The following is a 23,682-nucleotide window of genomic DNA, read 5'->3' as shown; positions in this document are numbered from 1 at the left end:
TTAGATAACACGATAAAAGTGCAAAAAAATCGTCATATACATATGATTATAAATGGTTTTTGTTTTATATCAGACTACAGCATATTTAACATGAAACATTGTACTTCAATTCTGTCTCACCTCCTCATACATTGAGGAACTGAGTGTTCAGATACAAATATTAAATGAACTACCTCCAAAAACTGTACAAGTCAAACATACAATCCTTAAAGTGGAATCCTCTGTCTTTCCTTGGCAGACACTTCATCAAAATTAGAGTTGAAAACTTATTGTAAAGGACAAGGGGAAATTAATTATTTTTTCAAAGAAATGTATTTAGTATTTACATAGTAATTTATTGAAAAACTACACATTCCATGATTTTTAAAGTAGTAGAATACATTATTTACAACTGTCATGGACATTGTTCCACGTTGTGTGTTAAACGTTATCTTACTAACTACAAAATTCATTTTGTGGTGAATGTGTGTTAGAAAATTGTATTTATTTTGTCACACATTAATTAACAGTAGACACTTTGTAGTGACTCGAGAATTTCGGTGTAAATTCTAGAGACACTTGGCCTTCCACCGTCTTGAACACCCGGTATTTTAAAAGTAAGTAAGAGAGCGGAAACGTATCTACTGCGCTGCCTGTTTCTGTGTGCAGGTTGGAAGTTTGTAATGAGAAGATGATAAGCGGGGCAGTTGAAAGGCACCGACAAGTGTTTGCTGCAAGAGCCACGGATGCTGTGTGAGAGAACACGGAGTAATTAAATGCTATTCTTTGCTGTGTTAGTGACTGTGATTGTTGAAACAAAAGAAAAATGAACATTTGCCTATAGACTTTTAAATAACTTCACGTCTTATCTCTGAATGAAGCAAGATACATGGGACGTCTATAAATTATTTGGTTGTTAAAACCAGGCAGTTGTGATTATATGTAATTGTGTCAAATGGGTTAAAAGCTCGAAATATGAGTGAAATACGAGAAGACAGAAATATTTACATGTGAAATGCGAGAATGCTATTCTGCATAATCCAATACATCGTTAATTGGTGAAAACATGAAGCTTGTATATTTACTCCACACATTCTATTGTCAGAAACCGTTAGAACGTAGCGACTGACATGATCAGGACTCTAAGAAAGAGGAATTTCCAAACAAAATCAAGATAAAAAGATATTGTGAGTTGCTATAGCAACCAATGGTAACATGACAAGGAAATTGTTTCACAGAGTTGGATTCTGCATAAATGGTAAAAAGGGCTGAAAATCAATAAATACCATACAAGAAAAGATGCAAGGAAAATCTCAACAGTTTAGACTAAGAAGAGTTACGACGAGATCTGTTTGACGATGAAGATCCAGTGCGGAGAGTAAGCAGCCCTCACACACATCGCGAGGGCGTGGACTCTATAACCAGCAACCGACGCCAACGGCACCAGGTGCTGCTCACCAGTGCTGACTACAAATCCATTCATTGACACCGACGCTGAAACCAACCTTTGACGCTGCCGGCACCCATGCTGTTCACTGGTGCTATTCCCCACCTGCTCACTGATGCAGCCTAAAACTCTACGCCGGGTGAGCGAAAGACAATTACTTGAGTGTGCAATTAAAGACACTGTTCAGTAATAAGACTCGGAGGTGATTTTTTTTTTTTTTTTTACTGATAACTTGATCTAAAAGTAAGAAAAACGTGGATAATACTAAAAACATCAGAACCAGCCACGGCCATGATGGTGACAAAAGAAATACCAGACTGGACTGAGGTAGCAAATTTAATTAAAGCACTAAGTCTTAAATTAGACTCAGTGAATACTCAGTTAAATGATAGATTGGATGCACAGAGTGAAAATTCAGCTACTTTACGACAAGAACTAGGTCTTAAGTTCGATTCAATAAATACTCAGTCAAATGATAGATTAGATGAACAGAAGGCGGATTCAGCTGCTATAAGAAAGGAACTAAGTGCTACTTTAAGTGAAAAACTAGAAGCACAGCATGAGGTTTGAAATTCTAAGTTCAATGCCTTAAATGATGAAGTGAAGAGTTTGCAATTAGATTTAAAGAATGAATCAAGTAATTCCCTGACTATCCATGTAAACCAACTGTTCACTGACTTTAGTCAGACCCATAGTAACCAGTTTCAGGATTTAGCTAAAAAACTAGAATTTGATATTGAAGAGATAGTAATTTTTTGGTTCCTCTAACCAGCATTATTTCTTCAGAGAAGAAGTAATGGAGATCGACGCAGTCGCATATCCAGAGAAGGGGATCGGCTAAACATTTCAAGTAAGTCAACTGTAGTAAGAGAAGTGTGAAGTTTGCAATCCAGTATTGCACTGCTTCTCTTGTTGCCGAAACCGTTAGAATTTCTCCACTGATGTAGTGAGTTAACAAATCAAAAAAAATATTGTACACAAAAATATTATATGTTGTCCTCAGTTTCTTTAACTGCCTGCTTACAGAATTATTGACATTTTTATTGAGATTGTTTGTCATTACTTTACAGGATCGGAAGTATGTTCTTCAAAGTTGTCTGACATTTACAAACATCACTTAAGTCAGCCTCAGTAAGAACCCAGCTCTCCAGCTTTAAGCAAGACGGAAAGTTTATGTGAATCACCAATGAAACTACCCAAATACAAATCGTAATACTGCTTTCAGCTCGAACCAAGCAAGGCTAGTCACCGTAACAGCAGTTTCAGTGGGAATTGTCAACTTTCGATGGTCATATTCTGTTATGAAGTAATTTGGGATGGATATTTCAACTTCTTTAGCAGATAGCATCCAAGTACCGTATCTTTGAATTTTAATTTCTTTTCTCTCTCAAATATCTGAATGTAACTTACAGAATAATTTGCCCCACTCATTTGACAGTAACTTCTAATCTACCTTCCAGATTGTCATTCTGAAACTCAGTAACATATAATCTGGCTTATAACATTCACATACATGTGGACTCAGTAGTAAAACCCCGTCAAGAGTATTGATCAGTGCCTGAAAAGTTTGAGAGCACAAAGTAAGGTAGTTATGAACACACTATCTCCAATTTTTTTTAACCAAAAAGATATTTTTCTTAAAAAACCTCACTGTAAAAAGCTGTTTACCCTAATAGACTGCCTGTATTGATCATTAAACCTTTCATCTTCATATGCACCTTTCACATTAACAATGTGCCACCAGTTACAAATTACTTGTACAAAAGGTGATGAAGTATGTTCAGAGACTGCAACACCTGTCTCTCTTGAAGCTAAGACCTTTAAAGCAGCAATATTTCTATCATCAAAATCTTGAATGCAAGGTTAGCATTTTGCTCCTGAATATTGGAAGGAGGTAAGGCCTTAAAGGACTGTATTTCACCATCAAACCCTTTTCCTTCTTGTACATCCATTCTAAATACTTAGTCTGCAGTAACTGCAACTTCAAAATAGTCAAAACCAGGAAATTTCAAGACTGTCAGATTTAGTACTCCAGTTGTTACGGATACATTTCAGTATATGTACTGTGTTAAAAATTAGGAACAGCTTCCTAGTACTGCATATGAGGCTGCAAAATACCACTTGGAGTAAGTAACTCAAACGCTTTTCGATTTACTGCTTTATTATCTAAAACTGAAGTTAACCCAACTCTTTCTGTAACATATTTCTTAGCTGTTCAGCAGTTAAATTATTAATTGGTATGTCACATTATCTTTAAATTTTGAAAATAAAATGGATATCATGAAAGGCTGAGCTGTTTTGGCAAGATCATGGCTATCAGTGTTACTGTCACCATAAATTGTACCTCCTTTGAAGATCAAGTGAGCCTCAATGTAAATTTCATTGAGGAGCACATTTATCCCAAGTTCATGATCTTTTAAAAATTTTGTCTTAACTGTTGAATAATCTATACTCCCATCTACATTTATACTATTTAAACTGAACTGTGGCAAATATAAGTAACCACTATTGTGCATAGCTGTGTATGCTGATGAATGAACATACAGAGAAGTGGCCAGTAATAATGTATTCCAAAAATATCTACAACTGTTGTCATTTTTTGTTAGGAACTGAATTTTTATCAGCTGCAGCTGTGAACATGTATCACCTGAAAATTTATCGTCTAGCACTTTCACTATATTTTCAATTATCAAACACTTGTTTAAACTGTCACCTCCAGACACTATTGAACGCAACATATCTCAATATTCTATCAAGAACTTGCTTGGTTTTTACTGAATTATATTCAGTGGGCACTTTATGCTGGGGAATTTTGTATCTGTTGACAGAAAGTAGGATCCTTAAATTCATATTAATAGTTACAGAACCTAAAATAGCTGGTAATTCATTACTGACATCAATGAAACAGAGCATTATCTTCTGTTCACACTTGATACAGCAGTACTGTACCCATTTTTAATAGTGATTTGTTTTTCATATTGCCTGCAGTCATCCAAACTTCTTGCACTGCTTTTTCAAGATTGTCACGTACTACATCACATAATCTTCTACATGAGGGTGCAGCTGTTGTCAAGTGTTCTGGTAAATTTGGAAAAATTGAAGGCATTGCATTGGTTTCAGCTTTGGATATCTTCTTTAAAATGTGTCTATTTCTCCATCAATGACAAACTTTTCCATCGTGATTATGCACTCTTCAGTAAAATGTTTTATGCATATTACTGGTTTCTTTAGCTTTGTGAAAATGGTGGGAGTTTTCCTTGGCCATTTCCTTTTTAGTTCCTCATTGTTTGGTAACAAAAAGAGTGTTGACAGCTTTGTTTTGAGATCTGAAATTACTTTTACGGCCAGCCACACTAGAGCACCTTGGCATTTCTAGGATCAGTATCTGAAAACAGAAATTTAGTGTAGCTTTTGCAATGAAGATATACACATTTCAAAATTTATTTGTGCACATTTAGTTAGTTTGCAGCTTTTGGCATAACCTCTCAAACACAAGTGTTCTCTGCTTATTGAGTAGTCACAAAAAGTAGTTATATTGGCATTTATAAAGTACTTACTGTTCAAAGAACTGCAAATTCATTAAATTTTCTTTGCTAAAAGAAGATTGTAGCAGCTAATATAAAAATGCAGTAAATGAAGCAGGCAAAAAGGAATACAAACGTCTCAAAAATGAGATCGACAGGGAGTGCAAAATGGCTAAGCAGGGATGGCTAGAGGACAAATGCAAGAATGTAGAGGCCTATCTCACTAGGGGTAAGATAGATACTGCCTACAGGAAAATTAAAGACACCTTTGGAGATAAGAGAACGACTTGCATGAATATCAAGAGCTCAGATGGAAACCCAGTTCTAAGCAAAGAAGGGAAAGCAGAAAGGTGGAAGGAGTATATAGAGGGTCTATACAAGGGCGATGTACTTGAGGACAATAATATGGAAATGGAAGAGGATGTAGATGAAGATGAAATGGGAGATATGATACTGCGTGAAGAGTTTGACAGAGCACTGAAAGACCTGAGTCGAAACAAGGCCCCCGGAGTAGACAACATTCCATTGGAACTACTGACGGCCTTGGGAGAGCCAGTCCTGACAAAACTCTACCATCTGGTGAGCAAGATGTATGAAACAGGCGAAATACCCTCAGACTTCAAGAAGAATATAATAATTCCAATCCCAAAGAAAGCAGGTGTTGACAGATGTGAAAATTACCGAACTATCAGTTTAATAAGTCACAGCTGCAAAATACTAACACGAATTCTTTACAAACGAATGGAAAAACTAGTAGAAGCCAACCTCGGGGAAGATCAGTTTGGATTCCGTAGAAACACTGGAACACGTGAGGCAGTACTGACCTTATGACTTATCTTAGAAGAAAGATTAAGGAAAGGCAAACCTACATTTGTAGCATTTGTAGACTTAGAGAAAGCTTTTGACAATGTTGACTGGAATACTCTCTTTCAAATTCTAAAGGTGGCAGGGGTAAAATACAGGGAGCGAAAGGCTATTTACAATTTGTACAGAAACCAGATGGCAGTTATAAGAGTCGAGGGGCATGAAAGGGAAGCAGTGGTTGGGAAGGGAGTAAGACAGGGTTGTAGCCTCTCCCCGATGTTGTTCAATCTGTATATTGAGCAAGCAGTAAAGGAAACAAAAGAAAAATTCGGAGTAGGTATTAAAATTCATGGAGAAGAAATAAAAACTTTGAGGTTTGCCGATGACATTGTAATTCTGTCAGAGACAGCAAAGGACTTGGAAGAGCAGTTGAATGGAATGGACAGTGTCTTGAAAGGAGGATATAAGATGAACATCAACAAAAGCAAAACAAGGATAATGGAATGTAGTCGAATTAAGTTGGGTGATGCTGAGGGAATTAGATTAGGAAACAAATACTGCTTTGGACTGTAGCATCCCTATTATCTTGAAAGGTCCAGCATATTTTGGGAAAAACTTACTTACGTGTTTCTATATATTTGAGTTCTGTAGCATAAATCGAGAAAATACTCATAAACATATTGAATGTACTTCTCCTTCTGGCTTAAATTTGTGAAACTGCTTAGCACAACTAACTCCATTTCCTATTTGTAATTCTTCTAATACTTGTGCTGATAATCCTGTGTTAGATGTAGATATTTTGCTTCTAATTTCCTATTTAGTGTTTCCTAATTCTATCCATAATTTCAATAAATCAATCTTATTATTAATAGTACTGTCCACGGAATTAGAGATAACACTGTTGATATCTACTTTTTCATGCACTTTTTGCTCTACTATTTCTTCTAGATGCTTCTCCGAATCAGTTAAAGTGTTTGGAATGCTGGAAATTTCAATAAGTTTTTTATTTAGTTCTAATATTTCTAACCTATCTTGAGTCTCTGAGATTTGATTACATATAGTTAAGTAACTGCTCAAAGATGATTTCTCTGACTGTGTCATCATTTACATTTTTAAACCCTATTTTCTCTTCCTGTTTAACAGTATCACAATGCTCGACTATTTTCATTTTGAACTTGTTAGGTAAATTAGCTAAGGTTTCTTCTAATTTGGAAATTTTATCTATTTCTGTGGCTAAATCATCTATTTTTTTTATTATTTTGAGGTAGTTCATCTAATTGCTCCATTTTATTAGACTCTCATCTAGTTTATCTGCTTGTTCATCTCGTTTTCCTAATGCTTTAAACTTAACTAGAATTTCTGCTAAGAACTTACAATCTGTGCTTACAGTCGTGATAGACGTGTAATCTAAATTATGATACAGCTTATTAAGCCTATATCACACTAATAACCTTCATTGTTTATCAACATCTTTACACCATCACCTAATGATATTCAGTGTCGTACACAATCAATTATTTCAGATTAAATGACTAAACATCCTGTCACAGTCTCTACATTAGGCTTTTTTCTTGTTGTGGGTTGATTTTAAGTGATCGATATATTGCAAGATACCGAGTCTTTACAGAGTCTTTCCTGAATTTCTTGGGTGCCATCTTGTTTTCTCGTGATGATGTGGTTCTGCTATACAGTGCCACGTTATTGACCGTTGACTTCATTTCCGATTGCAGCGGGCCAAGGGCTATAAGAGAGCTTGCATTTAAGCAATTCACTACAAAATCACCAAACACAGTTTCTGTAATTCTTCTGTATTGAAATGTTCACAACTCACAACAGCTGATAATTAAGAAAGCTTTTAGGACATTTTATGTATGATGCTTCGGTGCTTGACTAAAAGCGAGTTCATACTTAATTTGAGATAGCTTAGGATAGAGTCTATATAACAACATTCTTTCTTTCTTTTTTTTTTTTTTAGTGCCCTACCATTGCTGTCAGGTCCCTTTCTTCTTTGAAGTCCACTGCATCCCCAAAGCAGGACTGCAACGTGCACGACCACTCAATGGCCAGTCCAAAGTACAAATCTGTAGTCACTTTCTGTGCTGTGCCTGCATTTTTCTATCTCATATCTGCACATAAATTGCAACAAACTTGGGCACAGTAGATCTTTACACTACTGTTAATTACAGTCATGTTTTTCAATGTGTACATCTTTCATCCACTACACTTTATAGCAACAACCTACCACTACAGAAAACATTCTTACATTGTCGGGCTTTCTTACAATAACCAAGCTTTCAGCTTCCGGATGCAATTCCAGAGGATTATTCTGTGAAGCCCTCTAATTTGTGTTGGTTTTAGTGATCTCTACTGTCCCACCACACCCATACCGTCAAGAGATTTGATTTTGTGTTTGTGAGGTTCCAAGGTGTTCCCATGAACAGCTAGGGATCTATACAATCCACCCAAGCAGAGCCCTGTTTGCACGGCTCGCCCTGTAATGACTGTTTTGTCTCAACAGTAATCCACCCCATTGGCATGCTGCTCCTCTTGAGATTGAGGATAATTTTTAAAAATTTTTGTTACATATGTTGGTCTCATCTTTGCAATCTCCGTAGTTAAGCCATGACATTGACTCTCCAAGGCACACTATGCTGCATCATCATGCCTCACCATGTCCCGAGCTTAACGTAAGAAAAGGCACGTGGAGCTAACGAGCTCACATCTCTGTAACCTTTGATATGTTACACCTGTAGCTAGCCCTCACTGACTGAACTTCTGGGGGTAATGTATAGGGCAGCCAGGTTTGGCTTACAGCACGGAAAGGGAAATAGTACGACAAAAAACTTGAAGACCCATGTTCTACAATCATTTGCTCACAAATGAATTGTAAGCCATCTTTGAGGGTGGACACTTTCTTTTTATTGTATTACAGAATTCTTTACCATTGTTATCAGAAAACTTCATACTGTCAATTGTTAATTGCTTGCAGTACGGTAGTTTTCTCGATCCATATCCCCTGTTTTGAGATTTTAACCAACTCTCCCTCCTCTTGTGTTGCATTGTACTACAAGCCATTTCCCTTTGGCGAGTCTGTTACTTCCAAGAGAAGTTACCCTGCAGTTCGTAGTCAGTATGAATCTGTTGACTTTTTTAATCGTATATATCCCAACACTTTCGTTTGGTAAGTTACATCATCTTTGTTTTTAGATATATTTTTCCCACATGGAATGTTTCCTCTATATACAAAGATGCTTTAACTTACCAAACGAGAAAGCGCTGGTATGTTGATAGACTCAATAAAAAACACACAAACACACACACAAATTTCAAGCTTTCGCAACCCAAGGTTGCTTCATCAGGAAAGAGGGAAGGAGAGGGAAAGATGAAAGGATGTAGGTTTTAAGGGAGAGGGGAAGGAGTCATTCCAATCCTGGGAGCGGAAAGACTTACCTTAGGGGGAAAAAGGACAGGTATACACTCACATACACACACACATATCCATCCGCACATATACAGACACAGGCAGACATGTAAAGGCAAAGAGGTTGAGCAGAGATGTCAGTCGAGGCGGAAGTACAGAGGCAAAGATGTTGTTGAATGACAAGTGATGTACGAGGGGCAGCAACTTGAAATTAGTGGAGGTTGAGGCCTGGTGGGTAACAGGAAGAGAGAATATCTTGAAGGGCAAGTTCCCATCTCCAGAGTTCTGATAGGTTGGTGTCAGTGGGAAGTGTCCAGATAACCTGGACAGTGTAACACTGTGCCAAGATGTGCTGGCCGTGCACCAAGGCATGTTTAGCCACAGGGTGATCCTCATTACCAACAAACACTGTCTGCCTGTGTCCGTTCATGCGAATGGACAATTTGTTGCTGGTCACTCCCACATAGAAGGCTTCACAGTGTAGGCATGTCACTTGGTAAATCATGTGGGTGCTTTCACACGCGGCTCTGCCTTTGATCGTGTACACCTTCCGGGTTACAGGACTGGAGTAGGTGGTGGTGGGAGGGAGCATGGGACAGGTTTTACACCAGGGGCAGTTACAAGGGTAGGAGCCAGAGGGTAGGGAAGGTGGTTTGGGGATTTCATAGGGATGAACCAAGAGGTTACGAAGGTTAGGTGGATGGCGGAAAGACATTCTTGGTGGAGTGGAGAGGATTTCATGAAGGATGCATCTCATTTCAGGGCAGGATTTGAGGAAGTCGTATCCCTGCTGGAGAGCCACATTCAGTGTCTGATCCAGTCCTGGAAAGTATCCTGTCACAAGTGGGGCACTTTTGGTGTTCTTCTGTGGGAGGTTCTGGGTTTGAGGGGATGAGGAAGTGGCTCTGGTTATTTGCTTCTGTACCAGATCGGGAGGGTAGCTGCGGATGCAAAAGCTGTTTTCAAGTTATTGGTGTAATGGTTCAGGGATTCAGGACTGGAGCAGATTCGTTTGCCACGAAGACCTAAGCTGTAGGGAAGGGACCGTTGCACATGGAATGGGTGGCAGCTGTCACAGTGGAGGTACTGTTGCTTGTTGGTGGGTTTGATGTTGACGAATGTGTGAAGCTGGCCATTGGACAGATGGAGGTCAACGTAGAGGAAAGTGGCATGGGATTTGGAGCAGGACCAGGTGAATCTGATGGAACCAAAGGAATGAGGTTGGAGAGGAAATTCTGGAGGAGTTCTTCACTGTGAGTCCAGATCATGAAGATGTCATCAATAAATCTGTACCAAACTTTGAGTTGGCAGGTAACCAAGAAGGCTTCCTCTAAGCGACCAATAAATAGGTTAGCGTACAAGGGGGCCATCCTGGTACCCATGGCTGTTCCATTTAATTGTTAGTATGTCTGGCCTTCAAAAGTGAAGAAGTTGTGAGTTAGGATGACGCTGGCTAAGGTAATGAGGAAAGAGATTTTAGGTAGGGTGGCAGGTGATCGGCTTGAAAGGAAGTGCTCCATAGCAGTGAGGCCCTGAACGTGCGGGATATTTGTGTATAAGGAAGTGGCGTTAATGGTTACAAGGATGGTTTCCAGTGGTAACAGATTGGGTAAGGATTCCAGGCATTTGAGAAAGTGGTTGGTGTCTTTGATAAAGGATGGGAGACTGCATGTAATGGGTTGAAGGTGTTGATCTACGTAGGCAGAGATACGTTCTGTGGGGGCTTGGTAACCAGCTACAATGGGGCGGCCGGGATGTTTGGGTTTGTGAATTTTAGGAAGAAGGTAGAGGGGCGGGGTGTGGGGTCAGGAGGTTGATGGAGTCAGATGAAAGGTTTTGTAGGGGGCCTAAGGTTCTCCTACTGTGACGGAGGATGGAACTCTTCCAGACAGGGTTCAATGTGGATAGTGTCTTGGGGAGTTGGATCATTAGGAGTAGGATTAGGATTATTTTTCTTCATGGCAAAGTGATATTTCCAGCAGAGACTACGAGTGTAGGACAGTAAATCTCTGACGAGGGCTGTTTGGTTGAATCTGGGAGTAGGGCTGAAGGTGAGGCCTTTGGATAGGACAGAGGTTTCGGATTGGGAGAGAGGTTTGGTGGAAATGTTAACTACTGAATTGGGGTGTTGTGGTTCCAGATTGTGTTGACTAGAGTTTTGAAGTTTTGGGGGGAGTGGAGCTGGAAGTGGGAGATTGAGTAGATGGGATGATGATAATGTTTGGTTTGTGGGGCGCTCAACTGCACGGTCATCAGCGCCCGTTCGAAGTCCCAGTTTTCACACAGTTCAATTTTTAACTCTGTCCAATCTGGCAACTCTCACAAATGAGGACGATGAAATGATGAGGACAACACAAACACCCAGTCCCCAGGTAGAGAAAATCCCCAACCCGGCCGGGAATCAAACCCGGGACCCCGTGATCCAGAGGCAGCAATGCTAGCCACTAGACCATGAGCTGTGGACGGAGTAGATGGAAGAGACTGGGTCTGTGCACAATGAGAGGAGGTTGAGGTTTGTTGGAAAGGTTGAGAGAGAGAGATAATGCTTACCCGACTCGTGTTCTGCTTTGACAAATCAAACTGATGAAATTAGAGTAGTAAAAATGCTTCTTGATTTTGCAATAGCTTTAGGAGGGGATAATTTGTTGAAAGAACTGCATGGATATATTTTTCTTTGACGATAAATTTAATTTCATTTCTGTACAACATCTTTCACTATCATAATGCCAAGAAGTATTTATATGGCTCTTCAAGCACAAGGGAGAAATGAATTGCCACTAAGCTGACTGCATACCTAATATCTTTGTGTCTTATCCAGTAAAGTGAAATCAGATAATTATTAAAACGTGTGTGCTGTACTTCCATCACATGTGACAATGACGTACAGGTAGACAGAAATGGTGGTGGCAAAATCATTTCATTAAAATCGACATTATACTATACAGTAATGTCTTAAGCTCACTCATTTCACTATTAGACTAATACCAACTTTGACTGTAGTATGTCAGATGCTCTTGGGCCAAACTTACATGTGACTGCCTTGTTACTATTTGCGAGTCTTTTTGTTGGGTTTATCTGCGACTTAGCATTTCCACTATATATGGTGAGTGGCAACTTTGCTTTTCATAATATTGTTACATTCCATCCTGGATTTTCCATTTTTTGACGATTACTGTCATTCACATTTTTAATATGCGTGACAGCTATTGTAAATTTTTACTGATGTCACTGTGTAGAGAACCATTTTATGTTTGTACTAATGGAGCAACTGACATTGCCCAATGTGACAAGGCTGGTCAAGTGGGCAATTTGACGATTTGAAGATGAGTTCAGTGCCCTGCAAAGTCTTTTCTGTATCCCCCAAGCAAAGGGATATAAGAGCCTGACAAAAAGAAACTGTCTAGTTTCTCTACCAGAAGCAGCACCCTCCTTCCACACCAGGAAGAATGAAGTCATTCTCTGTCGAAAGAGAGTGCCATCTTCATTAGTGTATCAGGATCGTGGAAAACAAAGTACTGCTGCTTTGGACGGCTGAAGAACACCCCCACAGGAACAGATTTTGGAGATGTAATTAAATATAGGAAAATATAGCGAAGGAAGACTTGTAAACTCAATGAAGGGTCAGTGAGCTATATTAGGCCTCATCCAAGCATCAGGAGGAGGAAGTAACAAAGCTGACTTTGGCAAAGAGTCTGCTCTGATGTCTCTGGCTTCGCTGATAATGGATGAAAAAACTTTTTTTTCGCTACAGATCATTTTTCCTTATAATTACTTGCTCAGTGACCAATATAAAGGGCACTGAATTGCATGTGTAAGTGTGTACAATAAGCGAAAGGCCCTGATGGAACTTTCATCTAAACTTGCATGGAAGCAACTCAGTGATAGAATACGCTGACAAAGGTGTAGCAACACTTTCTTACAGTCATGGTGAGATGAGCACTCTCTTCAGTTATCTTCGTACTGGTAATTTAAATCCCACTGTAATGTTGTCTGAATGCACATCATAATTTGTGGGTTAAACAAAGACATAACAGTTTTGCTTTTAGGAGAAGATAAATCACGTAAAAAATGAATGTTCGCATAGAATATCAACTTCCACAAGACTTCAACATTCTTTCTACTGTCTCCTTTGGCTACATAAAGTACTAGGAGACGTAACTGCCTGGTAAGTCAAGAAGGTAAGCTAAGTGCAGCACTGACGTGCAGTACAGGTAATATTGTACCTCATCCAGCTTTTCAGTGGTGCAGCAACAGTTTTACACCAGCAGAATACTATGAGGGTGAATTGATAAGTCTCTGAAATTTCCATGAAAGACTGGAACATTTTTGTTGTACTTTTATTGTTGGTAAACTTGGTTATTTCAAGGATCACACAAAGAATTTCAACAATGTACAGTGTACAATTTATTGTTGAAAACTGTCTGAATTGGTCAGTGTGTCAACAGTGATTGAATGTGGAGTAAAGAGAGTTTCGTGCTGTTATAAAAAAATTTTCATTTGAAGGGTTAGACTGCTGCACAAATCAGAGTAGAATTGCATGAAGTTCACATGGACCCTACATCATCACTGAAGATTAGCTACTTGTGTATTAATGAGTTTAAACGATGTCAGACAATCACACAAGCACCGAAGATATAGCACGCTTCCAATTGAGGTCACCACAAAAGAAACGATTGACAAATTCCATAATATGGTAACGCAAGACTGCCAAATAAAAATTAGTGAGACTGCCAAGACTGTAGGCATCCCAACTGAGTAAATGAGTAGTGTCCTGCATGGAAAATTGGCTGTGAGACGCTGTGTGCAAGGTTGGTGCCACGATTGCTCACAGTTGACCGAAAGCGCATCTGGCACAATGTCTCAACATAATGTGTGGTGAAGTTTAATCGCAATCCGCAAGATCTTTTGCACCAATTTGTGACTGTTGATGAAACCTGGATTCATTATTACACACCAAAGTCAAAATGGCAGTCAAAACAAAATGGGGTACCATCTTTACCTGATTTAAAAGACCACGGTTGCTACACACGAAAGTGCTTTTTCACCAGTATAATGCACCATCCTATTCATTAGCAATAACAATAGCGAAAATGTATGAACTGGGTTTTGAACTTGTTCCTCATCCACTCTATTCACCCACAAATGACTTCTTCCCGTTACTTTAACTTGAAACTTTGGTGTGCTGGCAAGAAATTTTCATCAAATGAAGAAGTGATAGTGTAGTCAACAAGTATTTTGCAGAGTCTGACAGAACCTATTTTCCAATGGGACGAAAGAGATGGAGTATCATGTGTTTTTTATGAAACAAACTTTTTTTCTTTCTTTTTTACCAGACTTATCAAATCACCTTTGTATAGCACACTTTGACAAATTGTTACCAAGAAACATGATGAAAATTGAAATACGTAAGTCATATAACATTGAGTCATCACTGGAACAATAGCGAGATACACTGTGAAGAAATTAATGAAACAAACTACTACTCTTGTCATATGGAACTAGAATGAATTACAGATGAGTTTATTTGGAATATGATGGAAAATATGGACACATGCATAAGTTAAATCCGAATAGTATTTTGCAAACAAGTAGGCAAAAGAGAGAGAACTTGGAACAATGGATCCCTGATCAGTCTATGTTGTTCTCACTATTCGTCATTTTTCTCGATAATATAACATCTGGCTCCAAAAACCAACATTTACATATATGTTTTTATATGGCTGTATCTCATATGACCTGAAAATGGAAAATTTGTTTATTTTTTATGCATTTGTAAACCATGGAGGCAGAAGATGATAAACTGATGCAAATACAAGAGGAAACTGAGAAATTGGCACATTGAATAACGCACAATGGGAGTTTTGTATTTAAGGCTAGAAAACTATAGTAAAAGAAAGGAATGAGGTAGAAGCAGAGGGGCTTTGTCAGCTCTTACACCTTGGGATATAAAATTATGTCTACTAAACCCATTTCTTCAATCCAGTGCAGCTGCAGAGAATCTTAAAAAGCCGAGTCCTCTCACAAGGATTCACAATTGCCTACATACAACTCTTTATTCTTCCTGACTGACTCCGCATCCTTCTATTCAACCTATTTCCCAAAATACCCCCTTACAATCACTCTGTTGTCCCAGCAGACTTAGAAGCTCTGTTTATCACCACCTTAGCCAGTTTCATCCTGAACTATAACTGCTCCATGTTTGAGGGCTCGATCTATCATGTAAGTGGAGCTGCTATAAGAACTAGGATGACCCATCTTATATCAACCTTTTCATGAACTGCATGGAAGAGGCATTTCTCAACATCCAGAAGATGATCGTATTTGCTCATCTAGACTCATGGTGAAGAATAACTTCTAAACTTTCTGCAACAGCTTAGCTCCTTTTATCAAGTGTTATTCACTGGGCCCTTTTCCATATCCCCAACTCTCTTCTTAACATTGACTTTCACCTCACTGAAGTTTACATTCATATTCCAGATCATACACAACCAATACGTGACAGATGCCACCCCTTCTACATCAAATGTTCCCATCTATACAGCCTATGCACAATTCCTCAACACCTAATCTACAACCTCTCCGTGGCTTTTCTCTTCTACAGCTATAGCACTGATTCTGCACACAAATCTCCAAAAAACTCAGAAGCATCCCACTTGTCACCCAGTAACAACCGATTTTCTCAAGTGATACCTCGAAATGAGATCACCTCTTCCTGAGATCCTTCAGACACCACCAACTGTTGACTTCCATCCCCCCCCCCCCAAACGCCATTACACCCTCCCCAGACCATTATTCCTACCACAAGGTTACTACCCCTGCAAATGTTCTCACTGTTAACCTGAGCATCCACCCAGCTCCGCCAATGTGAAACTACACAACCAAAGGCAGAGCTAAATGTAAAACAATGCATGTTGTTACCAACATGTGTACACAGCACAACTTTTTACTCAGGAAAGAGTACCACTAAACTGATTGAGTGTATAAATGGACACAGAACTACTCCCTGCACTGGGGTGACCCAGTACCCAGTTGCTGAGCATGCTCTACAGTATTATGTTAATTGAGGTGATTGGATATCTTCATCAAAAAAAGACCTTTATGTGGATCATACTTGGGAAAAATGTCAGTGATGGTGCACTTCATAGACCCGCCCAGATATCAGTGCACGTTGAAACAGATCCCGGATTCGTGGATGAGCACCAGACCTGGTGCGTGACTGATGATGACTGGTGTGCTGGACAGCTTGGATGTGGTTTCTAGGCTGCTTCCTACATCCAACTAGGTGAATACAGGGCTGGTACCCACATCCACCTCATTTACACAATTCACAAACATTTCGAAAATGCTTTCACACTTTCACAATGGTGACACTAGGCGCAGAGGGACAGGGCACACAAATTTTGTCCTGAGAAGGAAATAGTTGGCAATAAGAAGGGTGTCTGGCCAACCTCTACCACTAACTTCACCAAATCAAGAATAACATGCCAACCCCATGGACATACAGGGTAAGACCAGGCAAAAGAAGAAGAATAGTCAATTTTATATCTAGAATCTGAAATGGAACAAGATGGCTACTAAAGAAAAGGGGAGAATTTCAAGCAAATGAAGCAGGGCAGAATATGCTGAATTAACCAAAACTAGTTGGAAAGCTCTTTGATACGTTGTGATAAAAACTTAAAGACAATTTAGTAAGCAAAATAATTGAAAAAAATAAATTTATGAAGAAAAAAACACAAAAAATGTGTTGGGCTGTTGATAGTGTAAACAACAGTATTCCTGAAATAATGCCTAAAGGTGTGTCTAAAGCCATTGTTGATACAAAGAAAAGAAAGGTTTCAGAAGATAATGGCATTTCAGTGGAAATGGTTAAATTGGGAGATGTAATGCAAGAGCAATGTGGAGTAGTGTGTCTGTGGAGGAAGACACTTTCTTTTGACTGGAACAACACAGACACAGTCATGAACAGCACACGGAAAACATTGATTTTTAATCAAGAAAAGGAACAAGCTGTCACTGCCAGGTGTCAACAACATGTTTGCTCAGAAGGTTGATTATTTTTATGGAGTTATCCTCTGGCCTAAGACATTGGAATATGAGCCCATTTGCTGACAGACATCTACACCATCCTTTCCAGCTACATAGAGCTGTTGTACAGAGACCACACCTCATGTGTTGACCAGGGACGACCTGCTTTGAGGCTCTGATACATGTTACAGACACAGCATCATCCAGACACTGCATCAGCAGGACTATTGTCCAGGCAATGCCACCCTCTCCCCGCTGTTTTCTTTCCTAAGCAAGGAGGGAAGAGGAGGCACAAGTAAAGCACAGTTACCACAACAGAAGTACCACACTCAATCACCACAGTGGCCTTCTTGGTGTTGAGACAGCATCAGAGCAGGATTAAAACTTGAGCTATTGAAGATTATTAGCCTCATTTTCATCAGGAGATGATTGTCTGCTGTTAGCAAAATCTGCTTCCCTTATAGTTGCATTCACATTTGTCTTTAGTCAGGGAATATCACTTGGAATTCTAATTTCTATAGGCAGTGTGACATTCACCTGGAAAGCGGGATTCACTTGCGTTTATGCAGGAAATTGGCAATGTCACAACATGCCAACCTCCTATGATTGAGGGGGAAAGGGGAAGGGATACTACTCCCAGTATCACACCTTTGAAGATGTTCTGTCTCATGTGCTCACTTCCAGGCACCACTCAGATTAAAACCTTCATCTATGTTAAAACTGCCACTGCACATGCAAATTTCCTCTGCTTCTTTTATCACAAAATTCCAGCAAGTTGATGTGTGGGAGAAGACTTCCATTTACTCAAAGTTGACCTTCTGCCCTCCCATAAGTCTGCGGTCTGTTATCGCTGATTTATCAAGATTTCTATACTTTATGTAGCGTTTATGTTATGCGCAGCACTCGGTTACAGTGTCTTATGTAATTTTTTCACACACTCACATGGCTTATTGTAAAACATACTTTCCAACCAGTCTGCCTTTCACTGGGTACAGCAAATTGTTAATTTTCTGCAGAAGTCAGAATACTGATTTAACATCAGAATTATATGATATGCGCCCAATTTTGCTTGACACTGCTCAGTAGAATGCAAGGAATGGTGCAGGTTTATCTTCTTTTGTTGGCTGGATTGGTTTGTGCCCACATTTATCAGTGAGTGCAGCTCTATTGTGATGTGGTCTGTGTCCATCTTCCCTGAAGACATTGTGAAGGTGTTTCAAGTCAGATCTGAGGTGATCAATGTCTGAAACTGTCAGCATTCTATGGTCTGAACAACAGATTTGATATGAGGATGCGGCAGCAAAAAAATTTCGAAGTCAGTTCTGTTGGCTGCTCTTCATCCAGGGGTTGTACCACCATGCATCTCCTAAGAGGCCAGTGTTGCAATCAAAATTGGGCACCATTCAGAAAATCCGACAATGCAGCATAACTTGGTCCAGTCATGGTTCTACCTTTTTCTGAATAATATGGAGAATTAGTCCTTAGGAATCCCAGAAACAGTGAGCATCACCTTATCAGCTGATAAAATGGTACTTGCCTTCTTCGGTACACTTTCTCCAGCCTTTGTCCATTATGGAAGTTGACAGAAAGCTAACAGCAGTTCAAGCCACACTTATTCCTGTGTTTGATTTGCGGGAAAAAAACAACACCTGTTGTCATACTAACTGTTCGTATACATTATGGTCTTCATTTCTAGTTCTGCTCTTTTAACTCGAATGCCTTTTGTGTGTGTGTGTTTCCTGCAAACTCCCAAAATACCAACTTAGTATAAAAACCCACCTAGCAGTGCTTATTTATTTGTACTACTTCTTGTGATAGAGGGGACATAAAGTATCGTGTGGTCTTCAGCTTGATGCAAATGCTTCAATTTGATGTGTCACTTTGTTGGCTTTTCTGTCAATTTTTCTGCTTTTTTTTATCCATATAACTTTTCCTTTGGCCTCTTGATGGTGAGTAGACTTAGTTCCACAAAAGTTTTGTGGTTATCCAGAATCAAATCTGTGACCTATGCATTAGTAGCCAGCAATGTAACAAAACGAGGAAAGTAACCTTCTTTGTTGGTGTTTCACATCATGCTCTGAGTAAATAATGAAATTGTACTGAGGAAGAAAGGCACAGAATTGTTATTAATGCTGTGGGGGATATACTTTGCAATAACTGTGTTACTTCACTATGTTTATGGGAACATGCTGTACTGCTTCTTTGTACTCCTGGCATGTAGTGGTATTTCACTGCACCAGCTGTAGTTTCTGTTTGGTGTGAAATATACCCTCAAACCCCAGCAAACAACAGTGTTTTTAAAGGTTCCTCAGAAGTATCTTTACCGCAAAGTAGTTTCTCAAAGGGGCTTGGGAAGAATTCATATCACAAAATTATTGTCTTCTGTGGTCCATATGAAGCATACTTACCGAAAACATAGTGGTATCCCAAACGTTAGGAATATGTTACCAACTCTGGATGTACCTGATTGTGGTAGTACACTGCAACAAGTGCACGTAAACTGTTACAACAATCAGTTTGTTTGTTGTGGGATCACTGCTGTTGGAACACACTACTGCATTTTTGCAGTATATGTTATTGTTACATGTACTTTGAGCAAGCAGTAAAGGAAACAAAAGAAAAATTTGGGGAGCAAAATAACTGATGATGGTTGAAGTAGAGAGGATATAAAATGTAGACTGGCAATGGCAAGGAAAGCGTTTCTGAAGAAGAGACATTTGTTAACATTGAGTATTGGTTTAAGTGTCAGGAAGTTGTTTCTGAAAGTATTTGTATGGAGTGTAGCCATGTATGGAAGTGAAACATGGACGATAAATAGTTTGGACAAGAAGAGGATAGAAGCTTTCGAAATGTGGTGCTACAGAAGAATGCTGAAGATTAGATGGGTAGATCGCATAACTAATGAGGAGGTATTGAATAGAATTGGGGAGAAGAGGAGTTTGTGGCACAACTTGACAAGAAGAAGGGATCGGTTGGTAGGACATGTTCTGAGGCATCCAGGGATCACAAATTTAGCATTGGAGGGCAGCGTGGAGGGTAAAAATTGTAGAAGGAGACCAAGAGATGAATACACTAAGCAGATTCAGAAGGATGTAGGTTGCAGTAGGTACTGGGAGATGAAGAAGCTTGCACAGGATACAGTAGCATAGAGAGCTGCATCAAACCAGCCTCAGGACTGAAGACAACAACAACAACAACAACAACATGTATTTGCTCATGACTTAACTGTGTGTAAACAAAGTTTGCTTTCACAGAGTGGTAAGTAAACATTAATACTAATTACAAATATAACTTAAAAATTAGTTTATGATTTAATGTTCATCTCACAAGCATTCATTACTTTTTGTGGCAAAAATGTAAAAGAAGCAAACCTATACAAGGAAATACATGACAGAAGAAGCAGTGGAATTGATATGTTCACTTCCTACCAATCCTGAGGATTTGTAAACAGTAAGTGATGAAACTTTGAAACTTCCTGGCAGATTAAAACTGTGCGCCAGACCAAGACTCGAACTTGAGATCTTCGCCTTTCGCAGACAAGTGCTCTACCATCTGAGGGCTACCCAAGCACGACTCACACCCCGTCCTCACAGATTTACTTCCGCCAGTACCTTGTCTCCTCCTTTCCAACTTCACAGAAGCTCTACTGTGAACCTTGCAGAACTAGCACTCCTGGAAGAAAGGATATTGCAGAGACGTGGCTTAGCCACAGCCTGGGGGATGTTTCCAGAATGAGATATTCACTCTGGAGCAGAGTGTGCGCTGATATGAAACTTCCTGGCAGCGGATTAAAACTGTGTGCCAGATCGAAACTCAAACCGAGTCTCGGTCCGGCACACAGTTTTAATCTGCCAGGAAATTTCATATCAGTGCACACTCCGCTGCAGAGTCAAAGTCTCATTCTAGTAAGTGATGAAGTTACAGAAAATGAATTCATTGTAGGCCTTGTACAGGACATTGATCTGTGTCTGGTTCCACAGCTCGATATCAATAACAGTGCAGACAGTTCCTGTCCTATGGACACTGGGTTTCTAGTCACAGTACCGTAAGTGTAAAATAGTCATTGGTAGAAGAGAAATGGTCAGGTGACACTTCTGCTCTTCTGTTTTCGACTTGCTTGACATTGATACACAAGGAGAACAGTTGTCATGTCACCCACTGACAAAACACAGCACAGAGAGAGACTACTTCCTTCCTTATTTACCACTGAGATGTTAAGAGCATGTGATTCGGCAGACAAATGCATATGCAGAGCAATTTACACAAAAACAGCAATCTGTTCAGATTGTAAGTCAGGCGATAAACAACTGGACAAATTTATCAGCAGATGAGTTGAAAGGCTTGGATCGGTACAAATATCCTGATGGGTTTTATTGTGTTGCCAAGTGTAATGCACTACTAGAGCTCAGCACCTGGTCTAGGTCAGTCTTGTATATCGAAGCCTGTGAGATTCAAATGTTTCAGGAAGATACATGAAATTACTCATGTAAATGACAGTATTTGGAATCCTCCAAGAGAGCATACAAATCACAGCACACTCCATAAGGTCAGACCTTTTATAACCTTTTGAACACATAGATCATACACTGCCAGTAACATATTAGCTATGGAAGAAAGCATGACATCTTTCAAAGGATGGACATTGCTCAAGCTGTAAGTGCCTTTGAAAACAATCAAATGAGTATACAAAGTGTTGTGTTTAGCAGACTCAAAGAGGCAATGTCACAAAATTTTATATTCATGAAGGAAATATCAGATGCTGTATCTACAGAAAATGGAGCAACATACAGTAGTACAGAGGGAGGTGTCGATCAATTCAATCAACTTAGAGAATGTTATGCAGTAGGTTGATGTTCTTGTACAAAATGGCATTGGATTCTCTACTTTCTGCTACACATGGCACTTAGAAAGGTGTTTATATTGTGCCAAATTAGTAAAGGACAAGAAGGGCAACAAGATCACCTGAACTTTCGATTACGACTTGCAAAACAATTGTTCCAATGGCTTCACATCCTGCATAAAGAAAGGCTGTCCAGTAAATAACCAAGAAAAACACCATGGCAGAACATGTTTGACTGGCAAACATAGGAGATCATATGCCTATTTTGGGAAAAAAATGTACATACAGTGCCGAAAGTGTTCTACAAAAGCTTGAGAAAAAGACAAAATACTTATGCTGCTCCTGCATATATATGGAAAATAAAAATTGTGACAATCATTTGAACTTTTTGGGTGAAAAAATATTGTTGGTTTGTAGGTACCAATTTATTAATGTTAAACATAAACCACATGTAAATATGAAAAGTAAATATTTTTGAAATAAAGTAAAGTAAAACAACAAAATGCAGTTTATTTTATTTTATTTATTTATTTATTTTTTATTTTTGAAATGGCAACACATAACAGCTCCAAAGAGGGAAGTGGGACTTTCACTGACCCCCATAACTTAAAAGCTCACAAACGTGCCTTGTAATACACATATACAAATGGCAGTAGTATGACATACGCAAGGTACAAAAGGGCAGTGCATTGGTGGAGTTGTTGTTTGTACTCTGGTGATTCATGTATGAAAATGTTTCCAGTATGATTATGACTGCACAATGGGAATTTACAGCCTCTGAATGTGGTGCTAGATGTGTGGGTCATTCCATTTTGGAAATTGTTAGGGAATTCCATACTCCAAGATCCACAGTGTCAAGAGTTTGTTGAGAATACCAAAGTTAAGGCATTACCTCTCACCATGGACAATGCAGGGGTCAATGGTATTCACTTAATGATCGAGGGCAGTGGAGTTTGTACAGAGTTGTCAGTGATAATTGACAAACAACACTGCATGAAATAACTGCAGAAATCAATGTAGGACATAAGATGAACATATCTGTGAGGACAATATAGCTAAATATGGCATTAATGAGCTATGGCAGCAGATGATCAATGTGTGTGCCTTTGTTAACAGTACATTGCCTGCAATGCTTCTCCTGAGCTTGGGACCATATTGGTTGGGCCCAGACTGGAATCCCATAGCCTGGTCAGATGAGTCCCAATTACAGTTGGTAAGAGTTGATGGTGGAGTTTTTAGTGTGAAGCAGACCCTGCAAAGCTATGGACCCAAGTTGTAAATAAGGCACTGTGCAAGCTCGTGGTGGATCCATAATAGTGTGGGCTGTGTTGACATGAAATGGACTGGGTCCCTTGATCCAACTGAACCAATCATTGACTAGAAATGGTTATGCTTGGCTACTTAGAGACCAGGCATTCATGGACTTCTAGTTCCCAAACAATGATGGAATTTTTATAGATGACAATGTGCCATGTCACCGGGCCACAATTGTTCCCAACTGGTCTGAAGAATATTTTGGACAAAATGAGTGAATGATTTGGCCACCTAGACTAACCACATGAAACAGTTCAAACATTTATGGGACATAATTGAGAGGTCGTTTGTGCCCAAAATCCTGCACTGCCAACACCAATTGTGGATG

The 23,682-nt window shown here is 39.4% G+C and overlaps 1 protein-coding gene across 2 annotated transcripts in view; it reads right to left on the bottom strand.

Moving 5' to 3' along the window:
• Positions 1–4,062: 4,062 nt before the first annotated feature.
• LOC124799305 (leucine--tRNA ligase, mitochondrial) overlaps positions 4,063–23,682 on the bottom strand; it is a 155,620-nt gene continuing 136,000 nt past the window's right edge. Inside the window, exon 12 of one of the 2 annotated variants that reach the window (XM_047262892.1) lies at positions 4,063–4,811. The gene's annotated coding sequence lies outside the window, so the exon portion shown is untranslated. The remainder of the gene's footprint in view (positions 4,812–23,682) is intronic. The other variant, XM_047262894.1, reaches the window with a different exon arrangement.

The sequence above is a fragment of the Schistocerca piceifrons genome, chromosome 5, assembly GCF_021461385.2.
Source record: "Schistocerca piceifrons isolate TAMUIC-IGC-003096 chromosome 5, iqSchPice1.1, whole genome shotgun sequence".
Taxonomy (NCBI): Eukaryota; Metazoa; Arthropoda; class Insecta; order Orthoptera; family Acrididae; genus Schistocerca; species Schistocerca piceifrons.
The sequence above is the reverse complement of the archived record's forward strand: the minus strand, read 5'-3'. Positions and strand labels throughout refer to the sequence as shown.